We start from the raw sequence: 8,926 nt of genomic DNA, 5'->3' as shown, positions 1-8,926 counted from the left end.
ACTGAAGCAAGGTATGATATATTCTGCTATATTATCGCCTGGCATATGGCAAAACAAGGACGTCTTACGTTGTGCGTTTATTGGTCTGAATAAGTCTTCAGGCAATTAAAAATTATGTGTACTCCCCGGATAGAAACAGCTCACACGGACTTAACTTCTTTCAATTTATTATTCGTTTATTGCTTACAGAGTGTGTTATTTCATTTCTGGATGGATAGTGCCATTAGTTATTGCGTGCGTTTCCTTCTACAACAATGTGTCTGTGTATGAAGCAGCTAACAGGTATTATATTATCTTAGGGTGCGTTATTCTTAAGAGTAACACTTGTATTATGTTTTCATCGTTTTGAAAGAAAAAAAAAAACACTTTTCATTGCACATCTACATCCTTGTCCTGATATCACGCAATAATCCAAATTTACAATAATATAATTCTTTTTTCAGTAATGTAATTAGAACATATTGATAATTTTATTAGAAACAAGCGACCCCAACATTATTTTTTTTTTCAATTGGTTTTCTTGCAATATTTAACTTAAATGTTGTATTGTTGATGTCACATTTTATACACAACTGATTTATTATAATATTAAACTTGGGATGCTGAATTTTATTGTGTTGGTGAGAAGGTGTGCTTACTTCATTATCTAGTATTGACATTGTAAGTATGTTATCATTCACAGGTGTTGGGTTTCCAGATCATTTGAAGTACTACCGTATGCCGAGGGGATTGCAATAACGAGTATTCTAGTAAGTTTCTTTTTACTAATCTTTTAGCCTTTAATTTGGAAGACCATGTTCTAACAGCTAATGGCATTGTGGAATATTTGTTCATGTATTGGTTTAAATACATGTGCTTTTACTTGCACGATTCAGCTGATCAGTAAGAATAGGGAATTCTCCTATTTTATGTGCAGGAACTCAATGTTTGGTGAATTTGCATAATATGAGGTTATTACGAGGATACCTCAAAGTATGCACGAAGACAGTACAGCGAGAGTATCAACCAACCCGCAGCGTAGGTCGATGCAAGGGCTTACTGTCTGAGTGTATACTTCGAGGCATCCTCGTAATTAGCTTATTATCATACATCTTTTTCTTCCAAGGATACATCATGGGAATGCCGAAATCCAGAATTTTTAGAACAGAATCAGGGAACTTCGGTCCAGTCAAACCCCGGTAGCAGCCATGTTTGTTTTTATTATTAGAGGACGCTTATGCGTGTAATTGTCCCATATTTAGAATTCGCATTTCCTTATATGGTAGGATGAAAATACCCCGTAAAATGCCGCAAAATGACGGCACGCTGTAACTTATGGCGTTACGGTGACAGATGTTTAATTATAATAGTTGTTAATACCAGGTGAATTTCTTCTTGTTGCAGGCAACAACAATACTTCTCTCTGTTGTACGATATCTGTTCGAGGATTTCCTCGGCGATAAATGGGATCTTGAGAAGGAGAAACTGTGGTTTGTTTCCTTTAAATATTCTTGCCCAAGTGTTATATTCTGTTCCACAATCATTTATGCACAATTATTCATTATCACAATATTCTCATCATATTTTAAACGCGGCTGCTGAATATCAAACAATGGTGTGCGTATTGCAACAAGTAGAACAGACTGTTCTCACTAATAAAGACAAACCTTTACTTTTTTGTCAGGAGAGATATCCAATCAACTGCTTTTCTAAGTGCAGTCTTGGCTATTTGCCGTGTGACTGGTTTCTTTGCGGCGGATGATAGCGCAGTCCAAGAAATCAAATATATGTTTGCAGCTGCAATATTCACAGAGGTAGGTGTTATTTGTCACTTGATTGGCGATTTCTGGCTAGATCCTGCTTTTTCATAAACCATGCGATCATTTTCATTGATAATACGATAATAAATGATTCATTCGATTTAGATCAGATTCCATGTCATTGAAATCCTCCTCCCCCGCGTTAAATAATTGTGTATATTTATTATATTGTTATAGGGTTCCCTGGTATTTCTGTGCTTTTTTGCCACCAACACAGAGGTATGTAGATATTATTTACGGGACTAAATCTGTGGACTTTATAACATTGACGATCCACAAATCTTACTATTATTTGGATCATAACACATCTAAATGGTTATGAAACAATAGTAAATCATATACACAAATATTCGTGAAGCGATAAGGACAAGGCAACACCGCACATATACTGCTACATCCCTTTTAATATTTAGTATTTCAGTATTGAATATTTAAGTTTACATCGCTCTCTTTCTCAATTCACAGCTATTGCAAGGCATTAATATCAAATGGTTCATGAACGATGATGATTATAAGTTTGCTTGGAATGAGTTCCAGGTGAAAGAAGCAGAGAGATTGGCTATCCGCAAAGAAAACAACCAACGTATCGAGAAATTGAGGCGATTGAAACAGGGCGCTGAGAGGAACAATATGTCAGCAACCAAACTTAGAGCTGAAAGAGTGAGTACGTTATTTGACACGGTGAGTTACTTAAAATTGTTTTCGTATTCGGTATACTACAGTATTCAGTGTCTAATTCATAACAACTAATCATTGGTTTTGCAACACGTATTATTCAACTAATGCATTGCTACAGTTCATTATAAATGTCACTGCCGAATCAGGATTTGCTGATTTTATATACGCGTTTTTGCAACAAATAGTCGTCCTGTTGATATGACTGTATTTGAATTTATTTTAGGCCAAAAGAGCTATTGAAGTAGAAAGTCAACAAAGCAGTAATTTTGAAGATTTCGCCGTTTAGTTGTTAAATTCAAAAAATGTTCTATCGTCTAACTTTTCCGACGTTTGTGGTAGTGTTTTGAATATTTGCACCCTTTCAGGTGAAAATCAACAGAAACAAACCAAATTCATACTCAAACTTACGTTCCGTTAAAAATCAGAAATAACATTTACCACAACTGTGCATGTGCGGGATTTATCTAGTCCATCAAACTTATTAAATTTCATTTTTAAATATCGGATTTCAGTCGAATTGTATATGTATCAGTATGTAAATTATATATATTTTGTGTGTATTTCGTATAGTTATAACTATTATATATTAATTTTGAGCTGTGAAACTCACTAGTTTTACTAGTTATCAATTGAATTTTCACATACAATTTGTGTAATGTATTGTATATGCAATTTTATTGTATTGAATACTACTACAGAGCCTTTTCGTTTTCGACATTGTGAAATTCTTTTTAACAAGATAATTTAGAAATTTATATTGAGAATAATTCCTAACGAAATGTATTCCCTAAGCACCTATAAATAATGTTCATAATTACCGATTACACAAGAATATCACAGAAAAAAGATAATTTGCTATATTCTCTATATTTTTTCCTTTTATTGTCTTGAAGTATGTCTGAAAGAAGCTGAATGAAATTACAAACTATGTAGTGTGTTCAACAACTTATGTATGAGCAATAACTTTGATAAGTAAAATATTACTTTGTAAAAATACTGTATTTTTCTTCATAAACACGAAAGAACTGTCGAAAACGGAAAGTCTTTATCGCAGTACTATTGGAGTTCACATTTAATATTGCAAGAGTAAAAGAACTCATTATGTAATATTAACATCAGATATGTTAATATAAAACATTTAAGACAAACTATTAAGTACATATGTTGTATTCACACCTTGGGTAGTATGACGGTACTAATCATGACAAACCACAAGTTCTCATTTCAATTTGGCTGAAACTCACTTGAGATAGCAATAAAGAAACAAAAATAAAGTTAAATGTATGTGTGATTCAAGAGATATCGTACCAATATTAGTCTAAAGACGGTCAGTTGCGCTATTGTGTTTTTAACACATTTTCAAACTGTAAATTGTACGGCAATAACCAACAGATTGCCGTTAATATATCTGTAGTTATTCGGACGTAGCTAAAAGACGAAACCAAATAACACAACTCGAGACCCGATCGTCTAGCCTTCCACGTTACGAAAAACCTCGCTTGCGATACATGACATGTTAAAAGTGAAGTAAAGCACAGTAGTGCATGCGCAATTGACTGTCAGGTAGACAATCACTAGTACGACATATGCACTACCGTGTAATACCATTTATGTCTTATCTGTTATTCTTAGTATCATACTTTTTATATGGTAGCAATATATGGTAGCAATATGTATATACATTAAGTTATATCTGGCTCGGCTGAGTGTAGGGTTAAGCTTTTATATGTACGCTAGTCAAATTGTGGTTGATTACTAACACTGTTTGATTTTAATTTAATCTTATATTAGACACTTTGTAAATTGAGGATGTCTCAATCGTGATTGTTTCAAAAACTACGCAAACTGTCTTTCGAGACATACATGTATGTTAATTTGATCAACAATTAACATTTAAAATTTATATTGTATTGATGCACTATTGATAGCTAATATAGAACATTAAGAGAACACAAAATGGCGTTAAAGTCGATGAATTGGAATATAAGTGAATATGAAGCAATGTGAATAAATTATATGTCAGGCAGCTGTAATCTGAAACATAACCTTAAGGTAGGAGCCTAGTCATAATTTTTTTATTTTAAAAATTGGTCATAAATCGCATGACAATTTTAATTAGTTTATTATGTACAATCATGAAGCTAATGTCTCATGGTACAATGAAATAGCATTATTTGTGTTACAGTTCAAATATTTCTAATATTTCTAGAAATTTTGGGTATTTTAATTTATGAGTAGGCTTCTAACTTAATGTGCTTTATATACGTACGCTCCAAGGATGCGAATTGAAACATTTAATGTCAATTTCAGATTTGATCTTCAAAAGTGTTTAGTGCGCATGTGCAACTGGTGATAAATATGTGATTTATGATTTGACCTTTACAACAACTGATGTCTTGTCAGTTTTGATCTCCACACCACACGACGGTCATATGCATGTTTGTTGGTTTCAAAAGGAAGCTACAGGCGTGTGATTTATGGTTCCCCAGCAGCCTCCATCTGTTTTCTCCGCTTCCCTGTCAAAAATAGACTCCTGAACACGTGATTGGGCACATTTTTAATAAGTAAATTATTTATTCACGTCATTCACACAAGTTACCAGGAGTGCGTTTGCGAAAGAGCTCCCGAACATGATCGTTCTAAATGTTAAGCAAGCGAAACTCTGGTAAAGTATACAAGATTTATTTTAAAAAATGACCCTGTTGCATGTTATGTTTGGAAAAATGCACCAAAATACCTTTTCACCCAGCGATTTCGTTTTCAACCATCTTTTAGCAGCGCGGGTAGACACTTGTTTGTAACCATTGACACGCTATGGTCATCTGACGCATGCGCAGGTGACGACCCCGCTTTAAATTGATTTACTACGACTTCGAATATGTAACATCAAAAGTGAACACAAATACAACAACAGCAAAAGCCGACACGATTCTGCGCTAATTGAATCACCTATCAGTTACGAACAAACTCGGTCAACAAATTAATTAATTAAGTGGGTGAACTTTGGCACTGACATCAGGTTTTACATGATTGAGAACTCAGCAGGTGAAACAGGATTCGTATAGCAAATGTTCTCGGTAGTGGAGCGGAGAAAACAGACGGTAGATGCTGCGGCAGATGTCATAATTAAATAGTAATTTTGTGTCAAACGTGGGACCTATTCCAAGATGAAATTAACGTCGTCTGTGTTTATTAAATCTTTTCGCAATAAATGTGTGTATCGTAGAAATTGTCGTGTTTGTTCTGTTGATTTATTAAATAACAGCTACTTTCTCAATAATTACTGTTTGTAACAAGTTCAATGCCACTATGTAGTCTTATTTAATCACTGGTTAACATATGGTAGAACAAAAATGCAAGCAATTTTCTATTACAAAATGTCTGTCAACTTGAAGAGACATTCGTTCACGATGGATATTCTTAAAGCGACGCGTATTCAAAATCAAATTTTGGTGATTCGGGTACATAAAAAATAGGGTCTGGCGCCGATTGCCATGGTATACACGAGTGACTCAAACACAAATATTTTTTCATGTGAATAAAAAAAAATACTGCATTACGTGTGTAATCTAACACCAAATAACATAAACTATATTATCAGATATATCCTTAACCGGTATTAGAGTTTTCCTTTCTCTCGAACGTAGCTTTTGCGATTGTTAACGTGGAGGGCGCTATTGTATTTTTGCAAAATTACCAACAGACTTGTCTAAGTACAGAGGGCGCTGTCTCAAAAAATAATATACCAGTACGTCGAGGGTAATCATTAAATCATACTGATTGACAGCATTCCGCCATTGGCGTCAAATGTTATTATAAGGAGACGTGATGATAATAACAGTGAAGCAATTATTATGTCAAAGGTCGTTCAGCCAGTTAACAACTGCTGACAATTGCCTAAACAAATATGGCATTTGTTCAACTTATCATGCAATAGATAAATGCAAATTTATGAATATTTGATTTCGTCGTTGTGACTAAATTACACAGCCAAACGAGATCGCTGTGTTGAAATACCAGCAGCTATCGGTTCTCATAACTCGTTTAGGCGCCTAGACAAAAGAAAACTTATATATATTCAACACTTGTTTGTTGCTGTAAGATAAGCGTCGCCTAGAAATAGACTACATCTACATACGTTTTAAATCCCAATGACAGACACACAACTTAAAAACATGCGCCTAGCGATTATTTCGACCTTAGCTTCTCATTTCTTATTGCAACTTTTCCCAGAAAATATTACGTTTTACAATAAGTGCCCTCGCTTGTTTTCACGTCCGGATATGTTAGTTTGCATGTACAAGAATTGAACATTGTTTTAGTAACGCCTCCTCGAAAGAAAAACAATGTCAGCCTCCTTTATTCTGTCTGTTATTACCTCAAACCGTGAAAATAAAAGTATGAATGGGATCATGGGAAGACACGGTGTGCATTGCAGTGTGATAACTGTCATAAAGGTTAAATTGAGAGAATAAATTAAGCTCGGATTTATCACCGTTATTATCATTATATTGTAACGTGATTTGTTCCACCTTATTTGTAGATACCAATTCGATAAAGACTGCTTTACAATGAAGCAATAACTTGAGGTTCACGACATTCCGCATATGGCTTTATTCAGCTGTCAGACTGTTTGACGACCCTAATTTATATTGATATTTAATCGAATTTAAGTCAAATTTGCATAGCTTAAAAAGAAAGGTATTCTACAAGTTATATTTATATAAATGCACCATACCTACATATGTGTGTGTTCACAATACAACTCAATTGATATCATAGAGAAAGACTTAAAACTTGCCACACTCATTGCAAATGCACCCCACATGACATGGAAACATTTCGGAGGCAAATGTCAAGCTCTCAATATGCAGTTTTACACTGTATAGTATAATTACGTGGGGGAAATATTTAGTAATCTCAAAGTTGGCACACAAATATTCAGTATTTACGAGAAATTCGTGACAAAGTTCAACATCACAATATTAGTTTATTAATGTTATATTACTGCAAGAGAAATAACCCAGGACTTTCAAACTTGGCACGTTCCTAATTTAACCCTTAGAACATAACATCATTTGGGAACAATAGCTCAAGGTCACAGTATGGCGGACTAAAGCGTTAAGTTATTTTGTTTGTGTTATGGATCACTTGGAGAAAATAAAGAACCAAGAAAGTATATGTTGTTGACTTCTCTAATATGTTTGTGACTTTTCTTTGCTTCGCATATTGGCTGTATAAGTGTTGTTGTGAACATTTGATTGCCCTACAAGCTGTGTAGTACATTTCTGGACTATAACTCCCACCCCACTATGAATTAAAAATGGATATTATCTAGCGCTATTCTTTTCCGCCCCACCATGTGGTGTCTCCAATAATCATTATTGTTCATGAAACTAAGAAAATTATTTTCATGAACATTTATTTTCATTATACCTACTGATATGTATAATATGTGAATAAGATTTATTTACCACAAACTTGTATTGTTTTTACATACAGTCTGTAGGGGTATCCACCAAATATATATGATTGTGAGAAAAGTGAACCAATAACGAATGAAAACTGCTAGACAAGCCTGTGTGACCAACAACATTATGCCATCGAAAAGACCATGGTGCATAGATGAAATTATCACTTACGGATACAACTCTATGTTTGAGTTGACTTCTAATGTCTCATCAAGTCTTGGAAGCATGATGTTGTTGGGCCGTGTGTATGGAGATGGAATGTTGAAAACTCTCAAGTTAAATAATACCATAGAACAGTTGACAGAATAAAATACACAAAAGCAATTGTGCATTACACATCGGTGTTTTCAGATAGTATTAAAAAGTTCAATGATCTCATCATCAGAAGTGGAATCCAAAATCACAGTGTGATGCATAGCAAACCTAAGGGAGATCTTTACAATATTACATTCTCAGAATTTGCACAGATGTTTTTTTTACAAAGCTAATTCCAGTATTCCAATGTCTAGTCACTACCAAAGAGTGGGGTATAAATTATGTCTTCACGATTATGACTTTATTTGGCACTTTGAGTCTCACTTTGAGCTGAGGACGCTGAATGTTTTCTCAAACTAATTAACGTCGCTGATAAATATAGTTTCCCAGAAAAGTATGTGCATCAAGGCAACGTCAAGTTCTAGGAATAATTGAAAGGTTTTCCTAAAACCGTTCTCAGTGGTCTGATTGCATATTATAAGATGGACTATAATATTCTTGGGTATAATATTCCTAAGGCTGGTTGACGTTTTGATGAGTCTGATTCACTTATAAGAAAGTTGAAATAGATTACTTTAATAATTGCAATGTATAATAATTGTTGCAATAATTGCAATAATTGCAATAATTGCAATTTTGCAATAATTGCAACATATTTTGAATAAATTAATGTAATTGTAAATCACCCTGCAATCAACCACTCAATTATTTATCTTTATTATA

At 34.0% G+C, this 8,926-nt stretch overlaps 1 long non-coding RNA gene across 1 annotated transcript; it reads left to right on the top strand.

Moving 5' to 3' along the window:
- The first annotated feature begins 254 nt into the window (after positions 1-254).
- LOC146729048 (uncharacterized) lies at positions 255-1,439 on the top strand. The gene is made up of 3 exons (XR_014928270.1): positions 255-282; positions 683-749; positions 1,384-1,439. It is a non-coding gene; the product is annotated as an uncharacterized LOC146729048 (long non-coding RNA).
- The last annotated feature ends 7,487 nt before the right edge of the window (positions 1,440-8,926 follow it).

Source organism: Saccoglossus kowalevskii, chromosome 22 (genome assembly GCF_978046115.1).
Source record: "Saccoglossus kowalevskii chromosome 22, keSacKowa6.1, whole genome shotgun sequence".
Lineage (NCBI taxonomy): Eukaryota > Metazoa > Hemichordata > Enteropneusta > Harrimaniidae > Saccoglossus > Saccoglossus kowalevskii.
Note: the sequence above shows the minus strand (reverse complement) of the source record. Positions and strands in the feature narration are given on the sequence as shown.